Source organism: Chiloscyllium plagiosum, chromosome 26, assembly GCF_004010195.1.
Source record: "Chiloscyllium plagiosum isolate BGI_BamShark_2017 chromosome 26, ASM401019v2, whole genome shotgun sequence".
In the NCBI taxonomy this organism is placed as follows: domain Eukaryota; kingdom Metazoa; phylum Chordata; class Chondrichthyes; order Orectolobiformes; family Hemiscylliidae; genus Chiloscyllium; species Chiloscyllium plagiosum.
Genome location: NC_057735.1, coordinates 15,574,675 through 15,592,689, shown reverse-complemented (window position 1 = coordinate 15,592,689; position 18,015 = coordinate 15,574,675). Strand labels below are relative to the sequence as shown.

The window sequence follows — 18,015 nt, the reverse complement described above, 5'->3', positions numbered from 1 at the left end:
GAATTAAACTCCATCTGCCACTTCTCAGCCCATTGGCCCATCTGGTCCAGATCCTATTGTAATCTAAGGTAACCCTCTTCGCTGAGAAAATGAGGTCTGCAGATGCTGGAGATCAGAGATGGAAATGTGTTGCTGGAGAAGCGCAGCAGGTCAGGCAGCATCTAGGGAACAGGAGAATCGATGTTTCGGGCATTAGCCCTTCTTCAGGAACAGGAGAATCAACGTTTCGGGCATTAGCCCTTCTTCAGGAAAAACAGGAGAATCGACGTTTCGGGCATTAGCCCTTCTTCAGGAATAACAGGAGAATCGACGTTTCGGGCATTAGCCCTTCTTCAGGAACCCTCTTCGCTGTCCACTACACCTCCAATTTTGGTGTCATCTGCAAACTTACTAACTGTACCTCTTATGCTCGCATCCAAATCATTTATGTAAATGACAAAAAGTAGAGGACCCAGCACCGATCCTTGTGGCACTGCACTCGTCACAGGACTCCAGTCTGAAAAATAACCCTCCACCACCACCCTCTGTCGTCCACCTTTGAGCCAGTTCTGTATCCAAATGGCCAGTTCTTCCTGTATTCCGTGAGATCTAACCTTGCTAATCAGTCTCCCATGGGGAACCTTGTCGAACACCTTACTGAAGTCCATATAGATCGCATCTACTGCTCTGCCCTCATCAATCTTTTTTGTTACTCAAAGCCATCACGTTCCCAGTTCTAAACAAAAAATCACATGAAATGTCAAAGTCCTTTCCAAAGCTCTTGAAACTCTGTGGTGGGGGTGTTTGGAAACCATACAGAGCCACGTGGACTGTACGTTTGACCAGAAATAAATATTGCAAATGTAAAAAGTGAGTGAGGGTGTACCTCAATGTGCATCATTTTGTACGGAAAGAAACAGACCTTTTTTACACTTTCTATTATGTCAAACTGTTACAAAATATACTTTTTGATAGGTTTAATGAATGAAGTATGTTTTGGAAAAAAGAATATGCCCACTCCAAACTGACAAATGATGGTCATCTGCTGGGCCAAATGCTGAAGTCACCAGTTCGCCATCTCCCAGTTAGAGGTCCACAGCAGCTGTGGGCAAATACAAATTGCTGTGAAACATTTGCAAAAAAACCCGATAGTTTTCACTGTCGTAACTTCAAAAGATGCCGGACTGAACAGGGAGCAGAAAACAGAGAAATTAGCTGTTTATCCTGTAGCAGGCGCAGACGAAGTTGTTTCAGATATTTACCAGTATAAGCTGTTTGTACACACCCCAACAAAATATAGAGTGAAAGAGGGGGAAAAAATGTGAATTGAAAGGGCCGATCCCCATGGTAATCCGTCTTACATTTCTATTTCATTGTGGGGTGTGATGTGTAATTAATATCAATACAGTACATTCTTGGTTGTCTCCATTGGCTCTAATTCAAAACAAATGTTTGTACTTGGTTAAAGTGTTGTGACCACATGACATCTCAAAGTGTTTTACAGCCAATGAAACATCTTTGAAGTGCAGTTGCTATTATAATGTAGAAAATTAAGCAGCCAATATGCACACAGCAAGCTTCCACAAACAGCCATGTGATAATGACCAGTTTATTGAGAGGTAGAACAAGTCAGGAAAAATCTCTCCTGAGTGTGTTCAAAGCAGTGCCCAACAATCCATTACATTACTTATAGAATCCCTGCAGTATGGAAGTAGGCCATTCAGCCTATCGAGTCTACCCTGAACCTCCAAAGAGCATCCCATCCACACCCACTCCCATAGCCCTGCACTTCCTTTGGCTAACCCTCCTACTCTGCAATCAATGGGTAATTTAACATGGTCAATCCACCTAATCTGCACATTTTGGGATTGTGGGAGGAAACCCACACAGACACAGGGAGAATTTGCAAATTCCACACACATAGTTGCCTGAGGTTGGAATTGAACCCGGATCTCCAGCACTGTAAAGCATCAGTGCTAAACATTGAGCTACCATGCTGCCCTTGAGAGGGAATTGAATGATGGACCACACTCAAGGGGCTGAATGGCCTATGCCTGTTCCTATGAGGGCACTCAGGGCATTGGGTTAACATCACATCCAAGTCACAGTGTGATTTGAGCAGACCATCTTTTGACTCAGGGAAGGAGTGCAATCAACTAAGGATTGGTTTGCCCATTAAAGAGAAAACGGCATGTACAATGAAGAAGCTGCATTCAGGTTGGAGCGGGAGGACTCCTCTACATAGCGCTTCCACAGTAAGTTTATCACAATGAGATTATCCCCATGAAAATTCCCTCATAAAGCACCATCCCTAATGCGACCACACTGCATGAAGAAAAGTCAAGGGTCTTGGCGTATAAAGCCAACATTTACAATCAGCATTAGTCAGTCTCCTGCTGCCGAGTGTCATTACAGGAAAGTAAGACGAAACAAAATGTATTAACAATTCTCAACCTTCCAAAACCATTATTACAGTTCAGACTATATCCCACTGAAGGAAAGGATAAGGTCAACACTATAGGATATTACTAAATGTGATTTTAATTCACACAGGATCCAGATCAAATATGCAGCAATGGGGGAGTCGGGTTTAGGAATAATTAATACAACAGTGGTCGAGGGAATGCTGAATGAGGTGGAACAAAAAGCAGATAAGAGCCATGCTAGACTCAAGACAGCCGGTATACTGGTGTTCAGCTGCTCGTTTGTCAGATGTTAACTCAGGAGAACAACGTACGGAGGAGTGAATGGTATCCAGGGACGATAGATGCCATGGTGCAAAAGATTCATGGTCATCACTTAAACAATAGCCTGAGAACTTTGCTCTAAGGATCTAGGCGAGGATATTTTATCACTGGGGGAACTGCATGTTACATTGCATGTGGTATCTTACTATTTTACTGTATTTTTGGATTAAATGGGGCTTCAAAATAGAGCTAGTTATTGCCTCGTTAACCCTGTGCCAATTTGAAAGGGGTCTATGGGTGTTTGAAGCACCTGCTTATTTCTGCTCTTGGGCCCCTCTCAATAAACAGATCCTAACTCCTCAGTTGCCATTTTAGATCAGAAATCCTCATAATCTGCACCGTGCACACTCCCATCATTTCGCTAAACATTTGAAGAGAGAGGGAGGCCCAATAAAGATTCACTTGGAATTATTCTCTTCGGGGACACACAGGACTTCACAGAAATAATCTGCACCATTGTACCCCTGAGACAACTTTTCGTCACATGTACAATCTCAGATGGTGAATTGGGAGGTGATGGTTGAGTGTTATTGTCACTGGATTATTAATCCAGAGACCCCGGTAATGTTTGGGGGACTTGGATTAAAATCATACCATTAATAGCAGATGGTGGAACTTGAAATCAATGCAAAAAGGCATCTGGAATTCAGAGTCTGATGATTGGGTGTTACAATGGCTCAGTGATTAGTGCTGCTGCCTAACAGTGCCAGGGTTCCCGGTTTGAATCCAGCCTTGGGTGACTGTGTAGATTCCACACAGACAATCTTCTTGTGTCTGTGTGAGTTTCCTCCAGGTGCTCTGGTCCCCTCTCACACCCTAACGATGTGCAGGTTAGGTGGATTGGCCATGCTAAATTGTCCACAGTGTCCAGAGATGTGGTTGCCATGGGAAATGTTGGGGTGGGTCGGATTGGTTGCTCTTCAGAAGATTGGTGTGGACTTGATGGGCTGAGTCGCCTGTTTCCACACTGTGTATGATGACCAAGAATTCATTGTTGATTGTTGAAAAAGCTCATCTGGTTCACTCCTGTCCTTTAAGAAAGGAAATTGCTGCTCTTGTCTGGCCTCCATGTGACTGCAGCCCCACAGCAATGTGTTTGACTCTTAAATTGCCCTTTGGACAAATTAGAGATGGTCAATAATGCCAGCGACACCCTGATCCCAGGAAAACATTTTGAAAATGCCCTCCATCAACTAGGTCCTACACATTTTCACAAGCTGTGATGAGCCCCCTATCACTAAACCTCACACCACTAAACAAAGGGATCTCTATCTGAAGCCATGAGGCTCACCAGCACCCAGTTAAAGAGGCCATGGCCCCAGGATTTCTGTCACTGACCAGTTACAGTCCTCTGTTGCTGATTATATTTCAATGTTTTTGATAATGGCTGCAATATAATAATCAAGCACGGCTGTGAGTTTAAGCGAACCATCAACTGTTATTATTATGAAACCAGGTCCAAAAACATATTTTCCCATTTCAGAAATGTTGGGCCTATTCCCTGCTGGTAATGAAGGGGTTACAGCGATACCTTCATTTAGTGTTAAACCGCCAGTTAACAAATTGAGCAATGCAACGATCATTTCTGAAGCTAAACAGCAGCTAGGATTGCTTTGCCAGATTTCACAACTGACTGTCAGTGAGCTTATCGAGCACGATGACCAGCCCTGACCTCGTTCGTGCCTCTTTATTTTTAAATATTAAGCAATTGATTGCTGTTTTCATCTCATCAGAATATTTTGAATTCTAAAATTGTGTATGGAAAATACAAAGTGGCGTACGTGAGCAGAAATAAGTAGAATATAAGTGGAAGCCGAGGTACAGACTTTCAAACTCTATTGACCAGGGTTTCAAATTAAACCCAAAGTAAAAACCTGCAGCTACTTTGAATGTCTGACTTTTGAAATGCATTTGTTAGTCTTAATTCAAGGAAAGATGTAATTGCATTTCTAATGTACCCCTCACCATGCCAGGACAGGACATTCAACACAGCTTTTAGCCAATGGAGTAGAATTTGAAGTGTACCCATTGTTTAGATGCAAGAAATGTGGCAACTAATTCATGCACAGCAAGATCCCACAGGAGCAAACATAGTAATGGTGAGAAAATCTCTTTTCTTTTGTGATTTTTGATGAAGTGAGCAAAGAAAATTTCCCCGATGTTCTTCGAAACAGTGCTTAGGGAACTTATGGCTCCACCCAAGAAAGGAGCCTAGGCCTCAGCTTAACGATCCTTCCAAAATGTAATGCTTCTGAGGGACTAGCATTGACAGGAATGCCTCCCCAGATTTTAGTGCTCATGACTCTGGAGTGAGACTTGAACCCACAACCTTGACATGTATGAGTGTTACCATTCAGTTCAGTTTTATCACTCCACGCTGATGGTACAAAACTGGCCTGTAATTTGCTGATAATTGGTCATGCCTCTGAAAGGAGACCACAGAATGTCTGGCATGCCAAATTTAAAACTAGCTCACTGGGAGGACAGATATGCTCTCCTGGGACAGCTTGGAGCGAGCATTGCTATGTTGCACCAAAAATCTTGATGTGCTCAATTCCCTCAAACCACTTCTGTCACCTTGATGAGTTCACAAATCCCAAAAAGTGAGAATATAGGCACAGTAAATGATTAAGAAGGCAAATGGTAAGTTGACATTTATTGCAAGGGAGATGGCATATCAAAGAAAGGGTGTTTTTCTAAGATTGTACAGATTGTTGGGGAGATCACGTTTGGAGCACTCTGTACAGTTTTGATCTCCTTATTTTAGAAACAATATAATTGCATTGCAAGCCCATGCAGCGAACAATCACTGGATTGACTCATGTTGGATAAAGGGGTTGTTTTGTCAAGAATGATGGACTTCTGTCTAGTGGAGTGGAGAAGAATGAAACATGATCTTAGAGATGATTTGGAGATGCCGGTGTTGGACTGGGGTGTACAAAGTTAAAAATCACACAATACCAGGTTATAGTCCACGGATTTAATTGAAAGCACTAGCTTTTGGAGTGCTGCTCCTTCATCAGGTGGTTGTGGAGTACACAATTGTAAGGCACAGAATTTATAGCAAAAGTTTACAGTGTGATGGAACTGACAATCAAGGTATTTTTCAATGTATAATTTCAGTTACATCACACTGTAAACTTTTGCTATCAAATTCTGTGCCTTACAGTTGCGTCCTCCACAACCACCTGATGAGGGAGCGTCGCTCCGAAAGCTAGTATGCTTCCAATTAAACCTGTTGGACTATCACCTGGTGTTGTGTGATTTTTAACTTTGATCTTATTGAGAGATACAAGTTCCAGAGAGGACTTGATGGAATGGATGCTGAAAGGACATTTTTCTATTGTGGTGCTCTCATTTAAGATGCAGATGAAAATGTTTTTGTTAGTCTGTAAAACTCTCTCCTCCAGACATTGTTGAGGCAGGACCATTGAATAATTTTAAGGCTGAGCTAAATAGATTCTTGATTGACAGGGAGTCAAAGGTGAAAGGAGTGGCGTTGGAAAAGCACAGCAGGTCAGGCAGCATCCGAGGAGCAGGAGAATCGACGTTTCGGCATAAGCCCTGGACTGAGTAATTACTTTTGCTCTTGTATGTATGTAACAGTGAAATGAACGTAAAGTCAGTTCAAAAATTCAAGATTTATTCTGAAAGAAATGACTGAAGAATATAAAAAAAAAACAGATTTTTACAACTCACCAACTTTAATTCATTGCCAATGGATGGCCTTTTTTTCCCCAACGACTAGAGCAATTTCTTTGGTGTCTAAGTGTTGTGTGTACTATCACTTCAATATGGCAAGTATGCCCAGTCTAATTACCTTCAAATGCTCTCATAAAGCATGAGGCTGAAGAATTAAATAAATTACAAAGAAATGTGAACAACATTTTGTATTCTGTTTCTGAGCAAATATAACGAGACAATTAATACTGTTTGTGTGGTTATTTTAAGGGTATACATTTTTCTTTAACGATTCTGTGTTCTTCACCTCAACACTGTAAATGACTGAAGTGAATTGCAGATCAGCTGAAATAAATACCTAATTCAGGTATGTCCAACTTTTATACTGGCTTGATACAATGTAGACGATATTTTCTGTCTGTAACGTTTTGTCCATTGCAGATTTCTTGCAATATGGATAAAAATCAGACACACTGTATTGTGTTACTGTTCAGTTTGTGTTGTGAAGGTGGAATCATAGACGTGGCAGACTGGAAAGGCAGCTGAAGAACTGAATGGGTTACGGTGTGTAATTTTAGTTACAAGTGACTGGATTCTGATCAAAAAAAAAATCAAGGACTGCTCCTATTCAGATGCAACAGTTGCTTCTGTCATTTGAAGTATTTTGCATAAACAGAAGGATCTATTACCAAATTCTTGACCTTCACTAAGCAGAACTGTGTACTTTTTCTTTGTTCTATTGAAGAAAAGGAGTGCCCTCCTTATTGGCTACAATGAAGGCCAATCAGATGGCTGTTGGTAGGGTTCTGGTATGACGTAGACTGTTTGGGTTGTGCTGTTTGTCACAGGATGTGTAGGAGGCCTTGGAAAGGTTTGTTCTTTCTGACAACTCCTCTGGGTCAACGATTTTGCACACAATCAAGAAATGGGAGATTTAAAATGAAATCATTCAGGCAAATATATGACATTTCCCAGTGCAGTGAGTCAAGAGAGGTTCTCTGGCAAACCTGGGTTGAGGCAAAACAATTTTTTTTACATTGATCTGCTCTGGAGTTTAATTCTTCATTGTGGCACTTTGAAAAAACCAACAGCTCTAATTCCACTCCCCCTCTTTCCCCCAGATGCTAAGCCACCGACTGCATCCTGTAACGTGGTTCCCCGCAGTGAGTCAAATTTGAGTTAATTCACACTTTGGATGTTCTTTCTGATTGAACCTTGACAACAAGGCGAAGCTGGCTTTACTATACGTGGCACAGTGCAGCCAGGCTTGGCTCCTGCATTAGCCGTAACTCCACCCATGCACAGTGAATGGCTGAATGCTAATCAGGAGCCCAGAGGGTAAAAAAAAACCTTCAGCTGAGTTAAGCTAATGTAAAACAGGCCTCACCTTAACCCAACTACTACACAACAGGCCAGTCATTTCTTACAAGGCTTTGTGGGAAATTGAAGCTTGAGCTCCTTGTCATGGTATTCAAGCCAGCAACAGACAATATCTCGTTTTAAAAGTAACTTTTGCACTGATACAGTTGGACACAGATTTCCACTAACAGGATGATGGCAGCTGCAATAAAACAGATGTCATGAACCACCCTTCCCATTGATCAGCATATTTTGGCCTTTCTCTATTTTTTTTGAAAAAAATCATTTCATCGTTCTTAAACCAGAAAATCAACAGGTGGCAATGAGTATTTAAAGAAGGTAATCACTCCAACCAGAAACCTATGGAAAAATAAGAGGGCAGGTTGCAGGGGAAAGGTCCATGGTATAGAACAGCAAGAAAATTGATCTGTTCTTTTTAAAAACAGCTAAATAAATCAGAAAATACTGATTAGAAGTAATTTAGTTAGATAAATAGAATATTTTGCACATGGGCAGGACTAATTGTGCCATGCAGGATTGTGATCATACTGCACATATAATTGTGCAGTTTGTGCCATCCAAGTAGCAGCTTGGTCCTGGAGGAACCGGACTCATGTTTCACTGTATCAGCTGTATAAAGTTCCTCTTGACTTTTGAAGAGAAGAAGAATGAAAACCCCTAAGTCCATTGTACGTGAGTCACTTAGTGTCGTGGTCTGTACTGGGAGGAAATGGAAAAGATAAGTAGAATATTCAAATAAGTTCAAAATATTACAGACACTGGAAATCTGAAATAAAAGCAGAAAGTGTGAGAGAAATTCAGCAGCTCTGTGGAGAGAGAAGCAGAGTTAATGTTACAAGTCTGGTGTGACGTCTTTTATTAGAACTGTCTGAATGATGGTCTGAATGAGTTCAGAAGGAGAGCCATACTGACTGGAAATGTTAACTCTTTCTCTCTCCAGGGCTGCTGTGAGATTTGCTGGGTTTCTGCAGCATTCCTTTTAAAAATTCAAATAAAATATCAGGTTCTGCTGGTGATGAAATGTGTGTGTCCTAGAATGTTACTTCCCTCCACAGATGTTGCCTGACGTGGGGAATACTTCCAGTTTTTTCTGTTTTTATTTCAGATTTCCAACATCCGTTCTATTATATTGTTCTATAGAAGACCTTTGATTTGGATTCACTAATGCAGGACTTTAAATTAATTAAATTCTCATCTAGTGTGTCCAGTATTGGCCCTCTCAAATTGGGGTGATGTAGAAGTCCCAGAGCAAGTTTACAGAAGCGATAGGCATGGTGGCACGGTGGCACAAGTGGTTAGTATTGCTGCCTCACAGCGCCAAAGATCTAGGTTCAACTCCCCCCTCAGGCAACTGTCTGTGTGGAGTTTGCACATTCTCCCATGTCTACGTGGGTTTCCTCCAGTTTCCTCCCACAATCCAAAAATGTGCAGGTTAGGTGAATTGGCCATGCTAAATTGCCTGTAGTGTTAGGTAAGGGGGTGGGTTGCTCTTCGGAGGGTCTGTGTGGGCTTGTTGGGCCGAAGGGCCTGTTTCCACACTGTAAGTAATCTAATCTAGTATATATATTAACTTGAAGGTCTTCGGTTACATGAAAGCTTTGATGGTGTTAACTTTGAGGATATTGAAGTTGGGTCAACCAAGTCAAAGAGACATCGAGAAGCATTATACAAGCTCAGAACCTTTAGAATTCTTAGAATCTTTACAGCCTGGAAACAGACTAATCAGCCCACACCAATCCTCTAAAGAGTATCCCATCCCCACCCCTTCCCCGACCCCGACCCCGACCCCCGCATTTCCCATGGCTAACAGACCTAACCTATACATCCCTGAATACTACGGGCAATTTAGCATGGCCAATCCACCTAACCTGCACATCTTTTGGACTGTGGGAGGAAACCAGAGCACCCGATGGAAACCCACGCAGACATGGGAAGAACCTGGTTAGATTTCAGGAGACTTTTGTCTTAAGGAGGATCTTTTACCTTTTGAAAAGGTTGTCAGATGCTTGTAAAAAATGAGACATTTCTGTAAACATTCAAAAGTAGAGCTAGATAAGTACCTAACATCAAAATTTACATAAGTGGAGTATTTGCCAATGTGTCTCCCAGCTACTGTGATCTTTATGAACTTAGTCAATTATCTTTAGGGATTAGACAGGAGTTTTGTATTTGTTTATGCTGATTTCCTTTAAGGAATTAACGATTTGTTTTGCCTGGACATTACTGCTGGCAGTGCAGGAGATGCTGCCATAATGTTGAGTTTCACCATGATGGGAGGGACAGACAGCATGTACCTTCTGTTCTCTACCTATTTGTAACTTTCTAACCAGTCCTAAAATTCTTCAAGGTGTTTGAGGTCTCCCAGTTCCAGCCTCTTTTGCACCCCCAACTTTCATCTCTTCATCATCTATAGCCATACTTTTAGCCACAAAGACCCTAAGCTATGGAACACACTCCCTAAGTGGATCCATCACTTTTGAATGAGAAATTCTCACCATTGATGCCATGATGGGTGAGGGTTTCTGTATTTTTGCTCAGCTTGGAGTGGGTTTACTGTTATTGTCTTTCCTTTGTGTAGGAATCTATGGTGACAGCTGGAGTGTGGTGTAGTACAGGAAAACCTCTTGCTTGTCTAATGAGAAGAATCTTGTGTCTTAAACAAGATGTAGTTTAATGCATGTTCGCAAGTAAGTACAAATTACCCTGCTATGATTGACATTGCCACAGAACTATAAGAAGGGCTGGATGATTGGTCTCACTGCTTCGAGATCTTTTCTTCACCAAGCCAATTTGACATCACCAGATACTTATAAGAGTAGGCCATTAGGCCCCTCAGTCCTGCTGTCATTCAATAGAATCATGCCTGATCTGACATTCCTCACGTCCCACTTTTCTGCCTGTTCTCTGAGATCTTGATTCCCTTACTGATCTAAAACTATCTATCTCAGACTTAAATAAACACAAGGACTCTTCCCCCACAGTTTTATGAATTGCTTCTAATGAAATAATGTTGTTCCTTAGATAAGGAAACCCAAACTGCTCATGGTACTCCAGATGGGGTGTCACTAGTACCTTGTACAGTTGCAAAGAGGAGAAAGTGAGGACTGCAGATTCTGGAGATCAGAGCTGAAAAATGTGTTGCTGGAAAAGCGCAGCAGGTCAGGCAGCATCCAAGGAGCAGGAGAATCGACGTTTCGGGCATAAGCCTGAAGAAGGGCTTATGCCCGAAACGACAATTCTCCTGCTCCTTGGATGCTGCCTGACCTGCTGCGCTTTTCCAGCAACACATTTTTCAGCTTTGTACAGTTGCAGTATGACTTGCTTCAACCCCCTTGAAATAAGGACCAACATTCTATTAGCCTTCTTGATTACTTGCCACAGCTGTGTGCTAGCTTTCTGTGTTGTGTGCACAAGTCCCTCCAAGTCCCTTTGAAGGGATATTCAAGGCACACCATTGTCTAACCCTTTCAGATCCTAATGTCGCTTTGCAACAGCCTCCTTCCTCTCTTTACTTCTTCCCTTTTATTTTCTTTCCTGCCTTTCTTCATCAATTATTTTGGTCTTTAAAATGTAATACATTCTCTGCTATCCTCTCATTATATATCTTGCTGCCAAAGCACATTTGGTACACTGCCATTAAACTATGTGCAATGTAATTACCACATTAAAAGCATGAAGTTGTTATTTAGTTTATGTCATTGCCACACACTGCAGATTTATATTTTTGTACTTGTATCTACACCAGCAATTGTAAATATTGGTGATAAATGTATTTATCATTTCTTTGTAAATGCTTTCCTTCAATAAAAACTCCATTTGGATGATTATCAGAGATTCCAAAGAATGGTGAGGCTAAGCAATTTTTCCTGAATTATTTTGATAACGTTTAGCTGTCTATGCCAGACAAATCATAAGTGAAGCCACTATCAGCTCCCTGTATTGTTCAGCTGTGTATCTATGTCTGAGTGTGGTTAATTCCTACAAACCTGTCAGAGACTTAATCCGGAACAGAGACATTTTCTTTCCATCTGCTTAATAGGATGAAATGGTTATTGTTCTGAGCGCAAAACAGGAGACCCGTGGAAAAGTGAGACTGAGCTGAGCCTGGGTTTGTGGAACACTGGTTAGATAGTGAGTGACATCGCACTCTCGGCAATACCTGTTGTAAAAGAGTGTAAGGATCTGAAGGGGTTAATGCTGAAGAGTGCCTTAAGACCACCTGCTATTATGAAGTCATATCGATGCGAGAGAAAATAGCTTAGGATCTTGAAAGAGTAAGATTCTCTTTGTAATATCTGTAATAATCTCAATTATATTAAGGTAATGCATAGTTGCTATCATGGAGTAAACAATGTCTTATTTAAGATTAAAGTGGTGCTGGAAAAGCACAGCAGGTCATGCAGCATCCGAGGAGCAGGAAAATTGACATTTCAGACAAAAGCCCTTCACCAGGAATTCTTGATGAACAGCCTTTGCCCGAAGCATCAATTTTGCACCTGTTGTGCTTTTCTAGCATCACTCTAACTTGACTCTGATCTCCAGCATCTGCAGTCCTCACTTTTGCCTAATGTCTTATTTAAGACAAAAGCTTTATTTCATGAGTGACACCAAATGGTTTTCCTTTGCCAGGGTAGACCAAACAGACCCTTTACTATACTATCAGGAAAGAGGATGGTGGCCGAAAATCTACTAAATAACATTTAAAATGTGCTGAGTAGTGTGTGGGGATTCGACAATACGCTCCCACAATCAAGACAAGTTAAAATCCTGAAATCCTGATATACATGAAAATTACATGTACCAGAATTACAAAGCAGTTACAGCATTCAAGTTGTGGAGATGCCGGTGTTGGAATGGGGTGGACAAAGTTAAAAATCACATAACACCAGGTTATAGTCCAATGGAAGCTAGTGCTTCTATATAAACCTGTTGGACTATAACCTGGTATTGTGTAATTTTTAACAGCATACAAGTTGGGAGTCTCATTACCAATTTCATTCTTCTGAATACAGTGTAATACGTAATTTTTAAACATTAAACTGCAACATTATTTTGGGGAGGATAACTGAATATTCTACAAATTCGAATCAAAAGAGATGATTCAAACACTAATTTTAAAAGTTTTGCGAGAAAATTGATAGTCTATTAGGAGTTCACTGAGGTAACAATAAAGCTACAACAGTGACCTCTACAGGATGCTTTTGATAATGGCTTAAGTTAGTCAAACTCACTTTGATCATTCGAAGCTTGACAATATAGTCATAAAACACTTGTATTTATTTAAAAGGACAGGGCAATGGATACGTGAGAAAACAAATGGTAAATTATCCTCCAGGCCATGCACCACTTGGACTTCCCAGAGGGAAAAACTGTAAAAAAAGTCAATAAAATTTGGAAAAGCACACAGTGGTCATATTGAGGAAAACAAGAAGGGTCGGACTAGTACACATCATTTGCAAGTTTTTGCTAGTGTTACATTCTTGCTTGGAGTAATATTGCTATTCCTTCTCTGTTGCTGGGTCAAGCTCCCTGGCTCACAGCACTGTGGGTGTAGCCACGTCACATAAACTGCAGTCATTAGTAGCTTAGCCCTTTCTCAAGGGCAGTTGGAGATGTGCAACAAGTATCACGAGCAATGCCCATAGCCCATGAAAGATTTTTAAAAGTTGCAACGTGGCACACAGGAACTGTTTGTTAGAAAAAAAGTGTTCAAATTTATTGGCTTCAGTGTGACTGAAGTCACTTTCATTGAGACCGAACATATGTTGCCCATCCTCTGTGCATTTGGCATGTCTAATTTCAGGTTGGCTGCAAACTGGTAATCTAGTGTAAGGCTGTAAGGAAGCATCATCCAAATGTCCTTACACCACAAAAAGAAACTCCATGTGCCAGTAATACCAAACAGCTCAAGAGAGTGAGGCACTAATTACTATATAATTACAACCAGGTCAGGTCATCCTGATTATTTTATGTTGAACTGAATGTCATCTCAAGGTGATTTCTGATTTGTAGTCAGGAGCATGTATTAATCAATCCCCTTTGTTAAGTTTTTAATTAGACACTGCAGACTGTTCTTCCACTTGCTTGCACAGGATCAAGGGATTATTGTTTTGACAGCAGATCAGTACAACCATGAAAACTGGGTGGTGTGGTGGCTCAGTGGTTAGCACTGCTGCTTCACAGCACCAGGGATATGAGGTTGATTCTAGCCTTGGGCGACTGTCCGTGTGGAGTTTGCATATTCTCCTTGTGTCTGTGTGGGTTTCCTCCCACAGTTCAAAGATGTGCAGGTTAGGTGGATTGGCCATGCTAAATTGCCCTGGAAAACATAGAACGGTACCACACAAGAACAGACATTTTGGCCCTCGATGTTGTGCTGAACCGGATGCCAAATGAAACTAATTCCTTCTTCCTGCCCTTGGTCTATATCCTTCCATTCATTGCATATTCATGTGCTAGTCTAAAAGTCTCTTAAGTGCCCTTATTGTATCTGCCTCCACCACCTCTCCTAACAGGGTATTCCAGACGCCTACCACACTCTGTGTAAAAGCCTTGTCCCTCACATCTCCTTAGAACTTTCCCCCCTCACCTTAAATGCATGACCAAATGTACTGTCCAGAGATGTGCAGGTTAGGGGGTTTACTCATCGGGTTGTTGTTTAGTTTCTTCTTAAAACAAGTCCGACAACTCCAACCAGATGCCTAGGTGTCCTACAATACTGAAGCAGTCAAATCACTATAAACTGGTACCAGTGCAAAACAGTCCCAACTTAGAACATAGAACAATACATAGAATAGGCCTTTTGGCCCTCGATCTAAGCCTAATCCCCCTACACTATCCCAACATCATCCATGTGCTTATCCAAGGATTGTTTAAATTTCCCTAATGTGGCTGAGTTGCACATTCCACGCCCTTACCACTCGCTGAGTAAAGAACCTGCCTCTGACATCTGTCTTAAATCTATCACCCCTCAATTTGTATCTATGCCCCCTCGTACAAGCTGATGCCATCATCAGAAAATAGAATTTCACTGTCCACCCTATCTAATCCTCTGATCATCTTGTATGTCTCTATCAAATCCCCTCTTAGCCTTCTTCTTTCTAATGAGAAGAGACCCAAGTCTCTCAGCCTTCCCTCATAAGACCTTCCCTCCAGACCAGACAACATCCTGGTAAAAAAAACTTTATTAGGAAACAAGTTGCAATACTACAAAACATTACCTATCTCTAATCCTACTCAGCCTTTCAATTTCCAATATTTCCTCAGTTTCTTGTAGATTTGCACAGTCAGTCTCTCTCTGTGGGACTGCAAAGCTGCTTTTTCTCTTCCTCTGTCTCTCTAGACTGTCAGCAGGACTCTCCTGATGAAGGGGTTTTGCCTGAAACATCGATTTTCCTGCTTCTCAGATGCTTCCTGAGCTGCTGTGCTTTTCCACTACTGCTCTAATCTTGACTCTAATCTCGAGCATCTGCAGTATCCACTTTCGCCGAGTTGATTTTAACCTTCCTTTGAACAGGCTGGTCTTCTCAGAAGGTCCAAGAGAGCAATCTGCAGTTGAATTCTGTTTTTATACCTGTTTGGATGGTTTTTGGAACATCCTATAGTTCTGGCCAATCAGGGAGACTGACTTAATAGTTTGAAACATTATCAATCATTTGGATGACTTGCTACTGCTTGTTTCTTTGTGTAGCAGAACCCAGTGCCTTTCTGTCTGATCCCTCCTTTGTTTGGTGGGTAAGTTGTTGGGGATATGTTTGTCCAAGATAATTGTTTGCCTTTTACATGTTGCTAATATAATTAGCATCTAGTTGCTGTGTTTGCGCAGTGTCGGGTGAGTGGGTTTTGTGACTTCAGGGTGTTATTTGGCCAACATACCCAGCATGCCTTGCTGTTTGGCCATGTTAGCAATCTATCACAGGGGGCTAACACCTTCAACATATTGTCTAGCTATCACCATTGTTAACAGCTAACCTGAGAATGCAATTTAAAAAAAAAGGGTTTTGTGATTTACACATGAAAGAAGTGAAACTATCACTGGTGTTACGATCGAGCCCTCCACAATCACCTGATGAAGGAGCATCGCTTCGAAAGCTAGTGTGCTTCCAATTAAACCTGTTGGACTATAACCTGGTGTTGTGTGATTTTTAACTTTGTACACCCCAGTCCAACACCAGCATCTCCAAATCATATCTGTGTTTTAGTAGCCAGAAGGCTACGATGGGGTAAAGTCCCATGTAGGGTTGTGGGGATGGGTCTGAGTAGGATGCTTTTCAGAGGGACAGTGCAGGCTTGATGGACTTAAATGACTTTTTTCTGCACTGTTGGGATGCTATCATTCCAAAAGGTGAGACTGAACTTTCTCTGCATTTGTGGAATGGTGGTTATGTTAGTGAGTATTAATATGCCATAGGAAAGGTCCTCTCACATTCAGTGGAAGTAAAAGTCCTTGAGATCATGATCGGCAGATGTCACATGGGTTCTTGTGGCACAGTGTTCAAGTCCAATCTGGGTTCAGAGGTGTCATAACAGGTTGATTAAAATATCAATGCTTGTGTTATGCCAGTACATGCATGAAAAAATAGTAAACTTTAAAATTAAATTTGTTCTTATAATAATGGGCCATTATAATGGCTGCTAAGTGGTTAGGTTAACACTGGCTATCAAATTACCTGAAAGTGCTAACCTGAATTAAAACAGCACGAGTCTCCCTTTTGACTGGATGTACCTAAACTCTGCTGTCTTGGGAATTTTCACACTGCTGCTGTCAAAGCTTACTCCAAGACATAGAGACAATAGTCCCCTACAGTCCATGGGTGGAAGCATCAGATCTAACTGGTGGTGAGCTTGGAAGTGGGAAGGGGTGTATAATTAGGTAAGATTATGGCAAATGGAAACTCTTAGCCTTCCTATCTCCTCTAGAATTAAGTTCTGGGCAGGAAAGCCCGTGTCCAGTCTTCCTGCCCTGCCACCAATTGAAGCCCATAGTCAATTAATGACCTCTTCAGGGCCTCATCCCATTTGCACTGATATTAACCCAGCAACAGACAGGTCTCTCACTATGTAACATACATGACAGCTACATCTACGCAACTGGCCATTCACGTCTGGAGAGCATGGCATCCCCTGATTAACGGCACTCAGGCCTGGGAGGTGATGATTGATCTAGACACTCCAGTAATGTTCTGGGGACCTGGAGTTGAATCCTCCCATGGCAGATGGTGGAATTTAATTCAATAAAAATCTGTAATTAAGAGTCTAATAATGGCCATGAAATCGTTGCCAAATGTCAGGGAAAAACCTGATGTCTCATTAATGACCTTTCAGGTAAGAAATTGCTGTCCTCCCCTGGTCTAACCTATATGTTGACTTCAGACCCACAACAATGTGGTTGACCACTAACTGCCCTTTGCGCAACTAGGGATGGACAATAAATGCCAACCCACATTTCATGGATGAATAAAAATAAAACTCTATTTCTTGACCACACGGAGGTGATTTTAGATTTAGCCTGAGGCAAGCTCTAGAATGGAGGAGTGAATCGATGTCCAGTCTGTCCACACATCAATGCTTAGTTTGTACCTGCCCCCTGTGGTATTGAACTTCTTAGTTGTCTTTCTATTTTCTACACCAGCAGAAACTTAGTAAGGTAATTTTAACCCCACCTAATATTAAGTTGGCTGGTTTGCAATACAGAATAATGCCAACAGTCTGGGGATGATTATTACACTGGCTGAGGTTATCATGAAAGACTCTCCTTCCCTTTGCCTGAGGGACCTTAGTTTAAACCATCATCACTCTCTTTTTCTTTCTGATAAGAGAGTGGGACTGTGATGACTTTGCTTGCAAATAGTATAGTCCAATACAGAGTGCTGTTTCCCTTCCTATGTCCATTTTCAACTCGCTGAGTATTCTCTCTAAGTCGTGATTATATTATCAGTTACATCACTGTTTATCTTAACCCTTTACCCACAGCTGTAACCTTTAAACCAAGGTTGCAGGGATATTTCTCCATGACAAATTCTAGACAATGGGAATATTTCCAGATTAGTTCTGTGCTTTAATTTCAGGTTTTGGATTAGTGGTGCTGGAAGAGCACAGCAGTTCAGGCAGCATCCGAGGAGCAGCAAAATCGACGTTTCGGGCAAAAGCCCTTCATCAGGAATAAAGACAGAGAGCCTGAAGCATGGAGAGATAAGCTAGAGGAGGGTGGGGGTGGGGAGAAAGTAAA

General features: G+C 41.6%; 1 long non-coding RNA gene across 2 annotated transcripts in view; it reads left to right on the top strand.

Annotated features, from left to right (window-relative positions):
• Positions 1-18,015, top strand: part of LOC122563126 — a 73,059-nt gene that overhangs the window by 41,933 nt on the left and 13,111 nt on the right. Inside the window, exons 1-2 of one of the 2 annotated variants that reach the window (XR_006315490.1) lie at positions 6,636-6,774; positions 7,529-7,570. The exons of the other annotated variant lie outside the window; for it this stretch is intronic. This is a non-coding gene — a long non-coding RNA (uncharacterized LOC122563126). Of the gene's footprint in view, positions 1-6,635; positions 6,775-7,528; positions 7,571-18,015 lie in introns of those variants that run through there. 2 annotated transcript variants of the gene reach the window in all.